General features: G+C 38.3%; 1 protein-coding gene across 1 annotated transcript in view; it reads right to left on the bottom strand.

Annotated features, from left to right (window-relative positions):
* LOC100337053 (ATP-binding cassette sub-family C member 4) overlaps window positions 1-12,225 on the bottom strand; it is a 1,051,816-nt gene that overhangs the window by 928,723 nt on the left and 110,868 nt on the right. The window lies entirely within an intron of this gene.

The following is a 12,225-nucleotide window of genomic DNA, read 5'->3' as shown; positions in this document are numbered from 1 at the left end:
TTTTGTGACTGAGTAATATTTCATTGTATATACATACCACATCTTCTTTATCCATTTCTCTGTCAATAGACTTTTATATTGCTTCAAAACTATTGTAAGTAGTGATGCAATGAACACTGAGGTGCATGTGTCTTTTCAAATAATGGTTTCCTCTGGATACGTGACCAGTAGAGGGATTGCTGGATCATGTGGTAGTTCTATTTTTAGTTTTTTTGAGGAATCTCCATACTGTATAATTTACATTCTCACCAACAGTGTAGGAGGTTTCCTTTCTCTCCACATCTTCTCCAGCATTTATTATTTGCAGACTTTTTGATGATGGTTATTCTGACTGGTGTCAGGTGACAACTCATAGCAGTTTGATTTGCATTTCTCTAATAATTAACAATGTTAAGCATCTTTTCACATGATTTTTGGCCATCTGTATATTTCTTTTGAGAAATGTCTATTTAGACCTTTGCCAATTTTTTGATTGGGTTCTTTTTATCGATTGAGCTGCATGAGCTGTTATATATTTTGAAGATTAATCCCTTATCAATCATTTCATTTGCAAATATTTTCTTCCATTCTGTGGGTTGTCTTTTCATAAAAGGAGAAGTCAATATTTGCACAAGAATAGTGGGGGACTTTAGCACTCCACTTACATTAATGGACAGATCATACAGACAGAACAATCAATAAGGAAACAGAGGCCTAAAGTGACACATTAGACCATTCTATCTGAATGCAGCAGAATACACATTCTCCTCCAGTGTACATGGAACATTCTCCAGGATAGCTAACATGCTGAGCCACAAAGCAACCCTCAGTAAATTTAAGAAAACTGAAATCATATCAATCATCTTATCCAACCACAACATTATGGATTACAAATCAACTACAAGGGAAAAAACTGTAAAAAAAAAAAAAATCACACAGATATGAAAGCTAAATAATATCTTTACTAAGCAACCAATGCATCACTGAAATAATCAAAGAGGAACTCAAAAAATACCTAGAGATAAATGAAAGCACAATGATCCTAAACCTATGGGATGCAGCAAAAGTAGTTCTAAGAGGGAAGTTTATACTACTACAATCTTATCTCAGGAAACAAGAAAAATCTCAAATAAACAACCTAACCTTACACCTCAAACAACCAGAGAAAGAAGTACAAACAAAATTCAAAGTTAGGAGAAGAGAAAAAATTATAAATATCAGAGCAGAAATTAAAGAGACAAAGAATACAATAGAAAAGATCAATGAAACTAAAAGCTGGTTCATCAAAAATATAAGCAAAATTTATAAGCCTTTAACCAGACTTATCAAGAAAAAGAGGAAGAGGGCTCAAATTAACAAAGTTAGAAATGAAAAAGAAAAAGTTACAATGGGCACTAAAGAAATACAAAGAAATATGAGAGACTATTACAAGCAAATATATGCCAATAAAGTGGACAACCTGGAAGAAATGGACAAGTGTTTAGAAAAGTAAAACCTTCCAAGATTGAAGTTTGAACCAGGAAGAAATAGAAAATATGAACAGACTAATCATAAGTACTGAATTGAAACTGTGAGTAAAAACTTCCCAAAAAGCTTCCCAGGACCTGATGGCCTTGTCCATCAGTCCAGGACCTTTGTCTGGCTGACCAGACAAAGATACCACAGAAAAAGAAAATTACAAGCCAATCTCACTGATGAACATAGGAACAAAAATCCTCAACAAAATACTAGCAAATAAAATCCAACAACACATTAAAAAGATCATACACCATGATCAAGTGGGATTTATCTCAGGGATGCAAGGACTCTTTAGTATATGCAAATCAATCTATGTGATATATTATACTAACAAATTGAAGAATAAAAGCCATATGATCATCTCAATAGATGCAGAAAAAGCTTTCAACAAAATTGAACATCCATTTATGATAAAAACTCTGCAGAAAGTGGGCATAGAGGGAACCTACCTAAACAAAATAAAGGCCATATACCACAAACCCACAGCTAACATACTCAATGATGAAAAGCTGAAAGTATTTCCTCTAAGATCAGGAACAAAAAAAGGATGTCCATTCTTGCCACTCTTATTCAACATAGTTTTTAAAGTCCTAGCCACAGCAATCAGAGAAGAAAAAGAAATAAAGGAATCCAAATTGGAAAATAAAATTTTCATTGTTTGCAAATGACATGATACTATACACAGAAATTTCTAAAGCCACTACCATAAAACTACTAAAGCTCATTAGTGAATTCAGTAAGCTTTCAAGAAACAAAATAAATACCCATAAATCTCTTGCATTTCTATACACAAACCAGCTCCACCTTTATTATTAGCATATTAAGGTGGCATTTTCACAAAATGCTACACTCATGGCTAGTCTAAAAGAAAGATATACAGATCCACTCTCTTCTATAAGACAAGCAGACAATAGCTTTAAACTTAAGCCAACATTTTTCAAGGTAATAAATCCTTGGTACATTGTGTTTGGTACACTGTGGATGCTCAATAAATATTACATCCAGTGTTTTAGAACACATTTAGTAAAACACCAAGTGAGTCTTTGCCTAAGATGAATGAGGAAAAGGTTACAGAAGAAGGATAAGATATTCGCTTCCATATGAACAAGCCCTGCTGGTAGCCTGCCCCTGTCTCATGTAGTCTCAATGTTCCAGCCTGGCAGAAAGTCAAGATGGCTCATGTAGGCAAGACACACTCCTGCTACCATCCTCTGCTTTAAGAGCCTTTATGAACTGACACATTGGCACAAACACAGATCCAATCTTTCCCAGCCAGAATTCCACATGTCAGCAAATCAAGATATCAGACTAGCTTTTGTTGGAGTATCACAAATAAACCAGCCTTGGGAGGTTCCCAGACTCTCAGCTCCAGGTGGCACTGCATCAATATATCTCTAGACCTTAGAAGCTGGGATGTTCCTTGGAGTTAAAAATTAAACACAGCAGAAGACAAGCTAAAAATAAAATGTCTATGGTTCTCCATCAGCCACACATTGCAGGTGTTGGTTTGGAAAAAATGATTTCTTCCCCAGAGCAAAAAATTAAAATACTAAACCAATCAGTTGGGAGGCATTAGGGCTTAACTCCTGAGTAAGTAACATTTACAGAAAGCAATTGTCTTTCCCCAAAGAAATAGTAACACTTGCCCACCCTGCCAAATAGCCACTCCATCAAACATCCTACTACGTTCTCCCTGTAGTCACCCCTTGAGAAAGTACCCTTTTTCCCCAGCAAGGAAAACCAAACTCTCAACACGAATTCAAGTTACAAAAAGTAAACACTTAGGCACTCAACATCATTTCCTCCACAGACTTGTCAAAAGACAAAATGCCAAAAGTTTGGAAATCTTTCTGGAATTCCATTTTGAGATAAATTTTTCCTTTAAGCAATCTCCTTACTAACACAGACAAGGTAAACAACTGACAGGCTGCTTTGATAGTTCTCTTCTTTTTATCTGAAGTTGAGGAACCCATGCACAAGAGGAAGGGAAAGTAGAATCCAAAACACCAAACATAAGACAAAACTAACAAGCATTTTCTGCTTAGCCAACTAGTACCCAATCAGGATATGTACAGAAAGCTATTCTCATCCCTCAGATGGGTGTGACACTGAACCCCAACACTCCTGTTTTGTTGCACACACATGTTCACACACTGCATCAACTACTTTGTTTTCCAAGAGGTCACAGAAGTTTTTATCTACTATAGAGAAGTAGGGCTTCTCCAAAGGCTCCGTATTAAAGAATCTGCCCGTAATGCAGGAGATGCAGCAGGAGCTGCAGGTTTGATCCCTGGGTCAGGAAGATCCCCTGGAGAAGGAAATGGAAACCCACTCCAGTAGTCTTGCCTAGAGAATCCCATGGACAGTGAAGCCTGGCAGACTACGATCCATGGGATTGCAAAAGTCAGGCACGACTTAGCAACTAAACAGCAACAATAGAGAAGTAAGCAAATAATGCTTAGTTAAATATGAGTAAGATGATCAAATCAGAGCAAGATGATCAGTTCTCAAAAGCACAAAGGCTCACTATTACCTTTCCAGCATGCTTCATCATTCATTCCAAGGGGCATGAAGAGCTTAAAAGAGCCCCTCATCCAATAGATGATAAAACACACTTTTTATAGAGTTTACTGAGATGGAATGGGAGGCTTGCACAGAGAAGCAAGAATGTCAAACCGGACACAGGCACAGTTCCAGAGCAGGTATGGCCAAGGACAGCCCAGTGCTGCAGTCTGCAAACCTGGGGCTCTCCACCAGAAGCCCAGCACTAACACCTACCTTCCCAAACTGTCCTGAAACTTATGATTGTCTCTAGGAATCACTGTTGCCTGTTACTCAGCTCTTTGATTGAGCCTAACGTTGGTGTAATTATAAAAGAAAGTAAGAGCAATATCACCCACCAAAGAGCATACCAACAGATGAAACAAATTCAGGAAAAAAAAAAAAGTGCAAATAAAGGTATGTCATTACTGCTTAAGTGTCAGGATTTTTATACTAAAAGGTATCACTTAATAACCCAGTTGAAAAAAACAGTCTCATTAAGGAGCAATGCCAGTTCATGTCCCATAGCTTGAACTCCTCTGTCTATTCTTGATCCTGAACCTCAACTAGTAAGAAATACAACAGCTGAGAAAATATTCACTATCAAACCTGAAACTAACCAAATTAAAATTTTCTGGGTAAGTGTGAACAAGGACAAAAATCACCCCTATAAATCCTTCACTTTTGACACCCATCTATGACCTAATGAAAATTCTTTCCACAAAACAACTGAAAATAGTTTTATTCCTTCACAAGTATTTTTCACAACTGTAAAACCATACAAGATTTTTTTTAAAGAGCCCAATTTAATTCCACAATGCTCATCATTTAAAGTTCTCTGAGAGTCTCAGAGTCTCTGAGGCAGACATTTCTTGATGGAGTCCTTTGTATTCAGCCTCCTAAAAACATCATCTGTTTGACCCCATGTCTGGTTTAGGGGAACTTCTTACACGTTTGATGCTAGAACTTCCACAGTGGGTACAATGCCTCCTCTATGTTTCCCCATGAAACATTTCTTGCCCAATTCCATGATCTTTGATTTATGAGGAAAAAAAAATAAAACACAGGATATAGAAATAAGAAATCAGGCAAAGAAAGACTGCTTGAGTCAAACATAACAGAAAAGAGTGAGCTTGTGGGAAAATGAATAGGCAGTTAATCTTTAGAAATGGGGAACAAGTGACAAGCGTAGAGTTTAGAAAGATCCAGAACTAAGGAGGAAAAGCAGTGAATCTGGGTAAATCTTAACCATCAGGATCCTAGATATACTTTCACTCCTCTTTTACAAAGTGGTCTTCATCCTGACTGCACCTTAGCATCACCTAGGGGAGCAATGCAGTTAAGAGCACTCAAAGGACTGAGGCCCACCTCCAGAATCTGGTTTAGGTTCAACTGGTTAAGGATGGATCCTGAGTTCCCTCTCCATGGACAATTCTGGGTACAGGAACTAATCCCATGTAAGTATCTGCTATCCTCCTCTCCCACAATGTCATGGCATTTGAGCCTGGAAAAGCTACAGACCTACTTACAAGTACTACAAAGGCTGACTGGATTAGTAGGTGGGTTGAATGGTTGGTTGATTGGTTGGCGGTGCTTTGTCTTCATTACTGCAAATGAGCTTTCACTAGTTGCAGCAAGCAGGGGCTGCTCTGTAGTTACAGGGCCCAGGCTTCTCATTGTGGTGGCTTCTGTTGTTGCCTAGCATGGGCTCTATGCACGTGGGTTTCCTTAGTTGTGGCTCCCAAGCTCTAGAACACAGGCCCAGTAGTTGTGGTGCAGTGGGGTTTAGTTACCTTGTAGCATGTGGAATCTTTCCAGACCAAGGATAGAACCAGTGTCCCCTGCATTGGCAGGCAGATTCCTAACCACTGGAGCACCAGGGATGTCTACCACAAAGAGTTTTAATCAGAATTCAATGTGACATATCGTACTTCCAGGAAAATCCTTATGACCCCAAGTCTTGAGGTTCCAGTGATGAGATTAAGACCTTTCTGCACAGTAGGAAAAATTGAGTGTTCAGAAAACACTACATTCACAAAATGAAAAGATGAATCCAAATGGGTTTGTTAAGTTGCCTTTAAAAGGAGAAGGAACTAGAATGGAACAAGGATATCAACCTTTTTTTAAAAAAATGTAGCTTTTCTGCTGATTTAACTTTGGAAGCATGAAACCATTATACAGAATTATAATTACAAAACAACTAACTTTTTAAAAAGCAACTCCTAAAATCTCAGAGTAAAATGAAACAAAAGTAACTAAATATATACTCATCCAATTGGTTGGCAGAGCCATATTAAAAAGAACTATTTTTAAATGGTTTTAAAACAAAATAATTTGAAAATGTACCCTCTGTGTGATATATCTACTTAAAGAGAATATGAACTGCAAAAAATTCTAAACTGTTTTGAGAAGTCACATTATGGGTGATAGTGTTCATATCATAAGGTGAAACACTTGAATATAATTATATTGTTATCATTGCAAACTGGGATTAGATATGGGACAACAGAGAATAGATGACTGGAAAAAAGAGATATATTATAGATTTAAGAAAAATGAGATGAAGAAAAAGCACTAATGTCTTGAATCTGACTTGAATTGGAAATACTCATGTAGACTCATGATATGTTTGCATTAAAAAAAAAAAAAAAAAGTATTCTACAGCTTCCCTGGTGGTCTAGTGGTTAGGAATTCACCTGCCAAATGCAGGGGACTCTGGTTCTATTTCTGACCCAGGAAGATTCCACATGCCAGAGTGTAACTAAGCCCATGTGCCACAACTACTGAAGCCCGAGTACCCTAGAGCCTGTACTCTGCAACAAGAGAAGCCACCACAATGAGAAGCCCACACATCACAACTAGAGAGTAGCCCCCATTCGCAGCAACCAGAGAAAAGCCCACACAGCAACAAAGACCCAGCACAACCAAAAATAAAAATAAACCAAATTAAAAAACTGTTAAATGTATTCTCTCTTTTTCCAATTAAAAAGCTGAGAAGCAATAACCAATTAAGCAGCAAGGAGCAATTCTAGTGCTCATACCATTTCCCACCAAAAGGAGCCAGATTTGCTTGAAGAAATGCTTATACCAGGGCTAGGGGAAAAGCTGTACAAGATGAACTAGAAATATCTTGTCACACCAGAAAGCAGAAAAGGCTAGCTAAGCCTACTAGAATATGTACAAAAGACTTAGGACCCAACCTAGATAGACTCCCACTGGCCAAAGATAGCCAAAGCTTGGCTTAAGCATAACAACTGTAATCATCATAACAACTGAAGCACATCAGAAATGCTTAAATACTCTGGGGCTTCACAAAACAAACAAAAAAAATAACAACAGCAACAAAATTCATTAGCCCCAGAGGAGAAGCAACTCACTATTTTGAAAATTAGTTTTTAATGTAAAAACAGGTAGTTCAAGATGGCAGAGTACAAGGACATGCACTCATCTCCCCCTGCAAGAGCACCAAAATTGCAACTAACTGCTGAACAACTATTGACAGGAGGATGCTGGAACATACCAAAAAAAAAAGATACCCCACATCCAAAGACAAAGCAAGACCCGGGTTCGAGCCCTGGGTTGGGAAGATCCCCTGGAGAAGGAAATGGCAATCCACTCCAGGACTATTGCATGGAAAATCCCATGGACAGAAGAGCCTGGTAGACTACAGTCCATGGGGTCGCAAAGAGTCGGACACGACTGAGCGACTTCACTTTACTCACTTAATACCATTTTGTCATGATTGGTCAACAGAAAAATAATACTCTATATCATGAAAACTACAATTTAATAGAAAAAACTTGTTACCACTTTTTAAAATCCAGATGCATATCAGAATTATCTTGGAATTTTTCAAAAAATACAAATGTATAGGTATTGCTTTTTTTTCTCCAGAGCTTTAGATATATCTCTAATGAGCAGCCATGTTTAAAAATAACTGGACTATATGATGGTCTTTTACTTTTATCTAATTTGTTTCACTTTTTCTATTTCATATTCAGTGCTCCAATTTTATTTAGTTTGTATTTTCCAATTTCTCCATCTCTTCTTTTGTTTTTGATGTTCTTCCTCAAGCCTTTATCAAGTGCAGTAGGAAAGCTTTTGTATAAATAAATGATATGTATAATATATATATTTTACAAAACATGAACTTTTGCCTAGCTAAAAATTTTATTACATTTTGATTCTACTTGTTTGACTTAGTATGGATAGAATGCTAGATTTCTAATTTAAAAAAATAAATAAATACCTGAAAAGCAACAAAGGTTTACTGTATAGCATAGGGAGCTATAATCAATATCTTATAATAACCTATATAGAAAATAATTTCAAAAATAATATATGCATATATGTATAATTGAAGTCTTCCTTTGTGGCCTAGAATCTGCCTGCAATGTGGGAGAACTGGGTTCGATCCCTGCGTTGGGAAGATCCTCTGGAGAAGGGAATGGTAACCCACTCCAGTATTTTTGCCTAGAGAATTCCATGGACAGAGGAGCCTGGCAGGTTACAGTCCATGGGGTCACAACGAGTTGGACAGGACTGAGTGACTAATACTACTATATATAATTGAATCACCTTACTGTACATCTGAAACATTGTAAGTCAACTACACTACAACAAAGCACATATATTAAGAAAAAAAAAAAAAAGTAAAAAAGAGACTTTACTGGTGGTCCAGTGGTTAAGACCCCACACTTTCAATGCAGGGAATATGGGTCTGATCCCTGGTCAGGGAACAAAGATTGCACATATCACTTAGCTTGGCAAAAATAATAAAGAAGGGGGGAAAATGTTTTAAGTTTAAAAAATAAGAATTTTCCCTGCCATTCCCATACATACTATAGCTCGGGGTAACCAAAGAGTTAACAATGACAAAGTGGCTCTTTATTTTAGCTAATAAATGAAAAAGGTAAAAATGAGAATTAGAATGTCAACATTTTGTAATTCCTAATGAGTTAATGAAACTTGAGTAATGATCATGAAAAGTTTCTAACATCTCACACACAAAAAAAGAGAAGACTTTATCTACTTTATAAGGGAGGTGCACAACCCTACAAGCCTGCCTCCTATATAAAGGAGGGGCAGAGAAATCCTGAATGAGTCGGATCAGCTTCTAACCACTAACTTAAGGTGCCGGAAAGTGAAAGTGTTAGTTGCTCAATCATGTTCAACTCTGTGACCCCATGAACTGTAGGCTATCAGAGGAACATGTTAAATGACACAGGGAGAGAAGCAATCAGCCAAATCCAGACTGTGGGAATCACTCCAGGACAAACAACTTGGTTTCTTCCATTTAAAAAAAAATAATAAGACTATTCTATACATCTGTGTCTCTTTTGCTGTCTCGCATACAGGTTTGTTGTTATGCAAGACAGGAAAAGAGACACAGATGTATAGAACAGTCTTTTGGACTCTGTGGGAGAGGGATGGGGGGATGATTTGGGAGAATGGCATTAAAACATGTATAATATCATATAAGAAATGAATCGCCAGTCCAGGTTCAATGTAGGATACACGAAACTTGGGGCTAGTGCAGTGGGATGACCCAGAGGGATGGTTTGGGGAGGGAGGTAGGAGGGGGGTTCAGGATGGGGAACACATGTACACCCGTGGCGGATGCATGTTGATGTATAGCAAAACCAATATAATATTGTAAAGTAAATAATAATAATAATGATAAAATAAATAACCAAAGAGAAATAACTTTTAAAAAAATGATAAATAATAATATGTAAAATAAATAGCTGAGAGGAAAGAGACAGGAGATAGAGGGGAATAGAAAGTAACCCTTGCAACCTCTGTCAACCAAATGCACCTTTTTTGATTCTGCTTCAGACTACAAGGCAGGGGGAAATAGGACAACTGTGCACAATGGCTCGATATTGATGATATTAAAGTTAATGTTTATGACCAACCTAGATAGCATATTCAAAAGCAGAGACATTACTTTGCCAACAAAGGTCTGGCTAGTCAAGGCTATGGTTTTTCTAGTGGTCATGTATGAATGTGAGAGGTGGACTGTGAAGAAAGCTGAGCACTGAAGAATTGATGCTTTTGAACTGTGGTGTTGGAGAAGACTCTTGAGAGTCCCTTGGACTGCAAGGAGATCCAACCAGTCCATTCTAAACGAGATCAGCCTTGGGATTTCTTTGGAAGGACTGATGCTAAAGCTGAAACTCCAGTACTTTGGCCGCCTCATGCAAAGAGTTGACTCACTGGAAAAGACTCTGATGCTGAGAGGGATTGGGGGCAGGAGGAAAAGGGGATGACAGAGGATGAGATGGCTGGATGGCATCACCGATTCTATGGACATGAGTTTGAGTGAACTCCAAGAGATGGTGATGGACAGGAAGGCCTGGCGTGCTGCGATTCTTGGGGTCACAAAGAGTTGGACACGACTGAGTGACTGAACTGAACTGAACTGAAAGTTAATGTTTAGGCATAATAATGGGAATAGAATTATATAAAGGGACAATTCTACATATTTTAAAGATACAGACTAAAATATTTACAGAATAAAAATGATGTGATATCTAGTTACTGCTTCAAAATAATTTGGGGAAGTGAGAGTAGAGGTTCAGATGATTCAAGACTGCTCATGAGTTGGGAACTATTGAAGCTGACTTAGGATGACATAGAGGCTTATTTTCCCTCTACCATCTGAGTTTTTAGCTAACACTCCCTGTAATAAAAGACAGAATAACAAGGGAAAAAGAAACAGAAGTTTATTAATATTCAGACCTCCTATATACCTGGGAGATACTCAGGTATCTCCTGGCTCAATTCACTACCTTAAATACCATCTTGAGCTCAAGACAAACAGAAAAGTGAGGTAGTACTTATGAGAGATTAATAGGAAAAGCAACATGGTGGGACTGGGTGTGTCATGCAGATTTAAGGCTTCTGGAAGACTTTTCCATTGACAGGATTCTTAGGTGATTTAGAGCCATCTTTCTGGTACAAAGAGAGAGACACCCTTACAAATGGAGATTTCCTTTATCAATGTAAATGTCCCTCACAGAAGGTTAGCTTATACTCTGTCTTCAGAGATTCTCCTGTGTCCAGTCTCAAAAAAAAAAAAAAAAAAAAAAATCAGCTCAAAACAATTCAAAGATGCATGTTCTGGGGTGACATGCTGCCCTGTAATCCTATACTCTTTTTGTATTTTTGAAATATTCTTGAAAACCTATGTGGCACACCTGAAACTAATACAATGTTGTAAGTCAATTATACTTCATTTTTTTAAATTTTTAATGCTATAATAAAAACTTATACATGCTTTTAAAAAGAAGACTAAAGAGGATTGAAAAGATAACCTTCATTTATTGAAGGAGGAAACAGAACAGGCTCCATCTTGAAAGCAGGACTCCATCTTGGGCTGGACTGTGGACTTTGAGCTACATGCCCAGTATCTATGGAAACAACATACCAATGGAAAACCAGACCCCCCGGAGGAAGGAGCCTCAGGATTTGTACCTAGACTCTTCAGTCGCCTAAAAGAATGTGCTAATTATCTCTGTAACAGAACAAAGTCGTAAATCCCATTATGTTTATCAGGGTATGACAACAGGCCTATTGATAAATGTCCACTGTTTAAATATCTAGGCTTATGACACATGAGCCTAGATATGGCACAAGTGCGGGCAGCTGCGAAGGAGCACAAGCGTGGCCCAGAGGAGCTAACCCACATTCAAGGCCAAGGGCGGCTGCCAGGAGGAGATATCCCACGTCCAAGGACTGGTGGCTGCACAGGTGCAGGAGGGCCTAGAGGAGCTACTCCACGTTCAAGGTCAGGAGGGGCAGTGGTGAGGAGATAACCCTCGTTCAAGGTAAGGAGCAGCTGCTGGGCTTTGCTGGAGCAGCCGTGAAGAGATACCCCATGTCCAAGGTAAGAGAAACCAAAGTAAGAAGGCAGGTTTTGCAAGAGGGCATCAGAGGGCAGACACACTGAAACCATAATCACAGAAAACTAGTCAATCTAATCACACTAGGACCACAGGCTTGTCTAACTCAATGAAACTAAGCCATGCCTTGTGGGGCCACCCAAGACAGGCAGATCATGGTGAAGAGGTCTGACAGAATGTGGTCCACTGGAGAAGGGAATGGCAAACCACTTCAATATTCTTGCCTTGAGAACCCCATGAACAGTATGAAAAGGCAAAATGATAGGATACTGAAAGAGAA

Source organism: Bos taurus, chromosome 12 (assembly GCF_002263795.3).
Source record: "Bos taurus isolate L1 Dominette 01449 registration number 42190680 breed Hereford chromosome 12, ARS-UCD2.0, whole genome shotgun sequence".
NCBI lineage: Eukaryota > Metazoa > Chordata > Mammalia > Artiodactyla > Bovidae > Bos > Bos taurus.
Note: the sequence above shows the minus strand (reverse complement) of the source record. Positions and strands in the feature narration are given on the sequence as shown.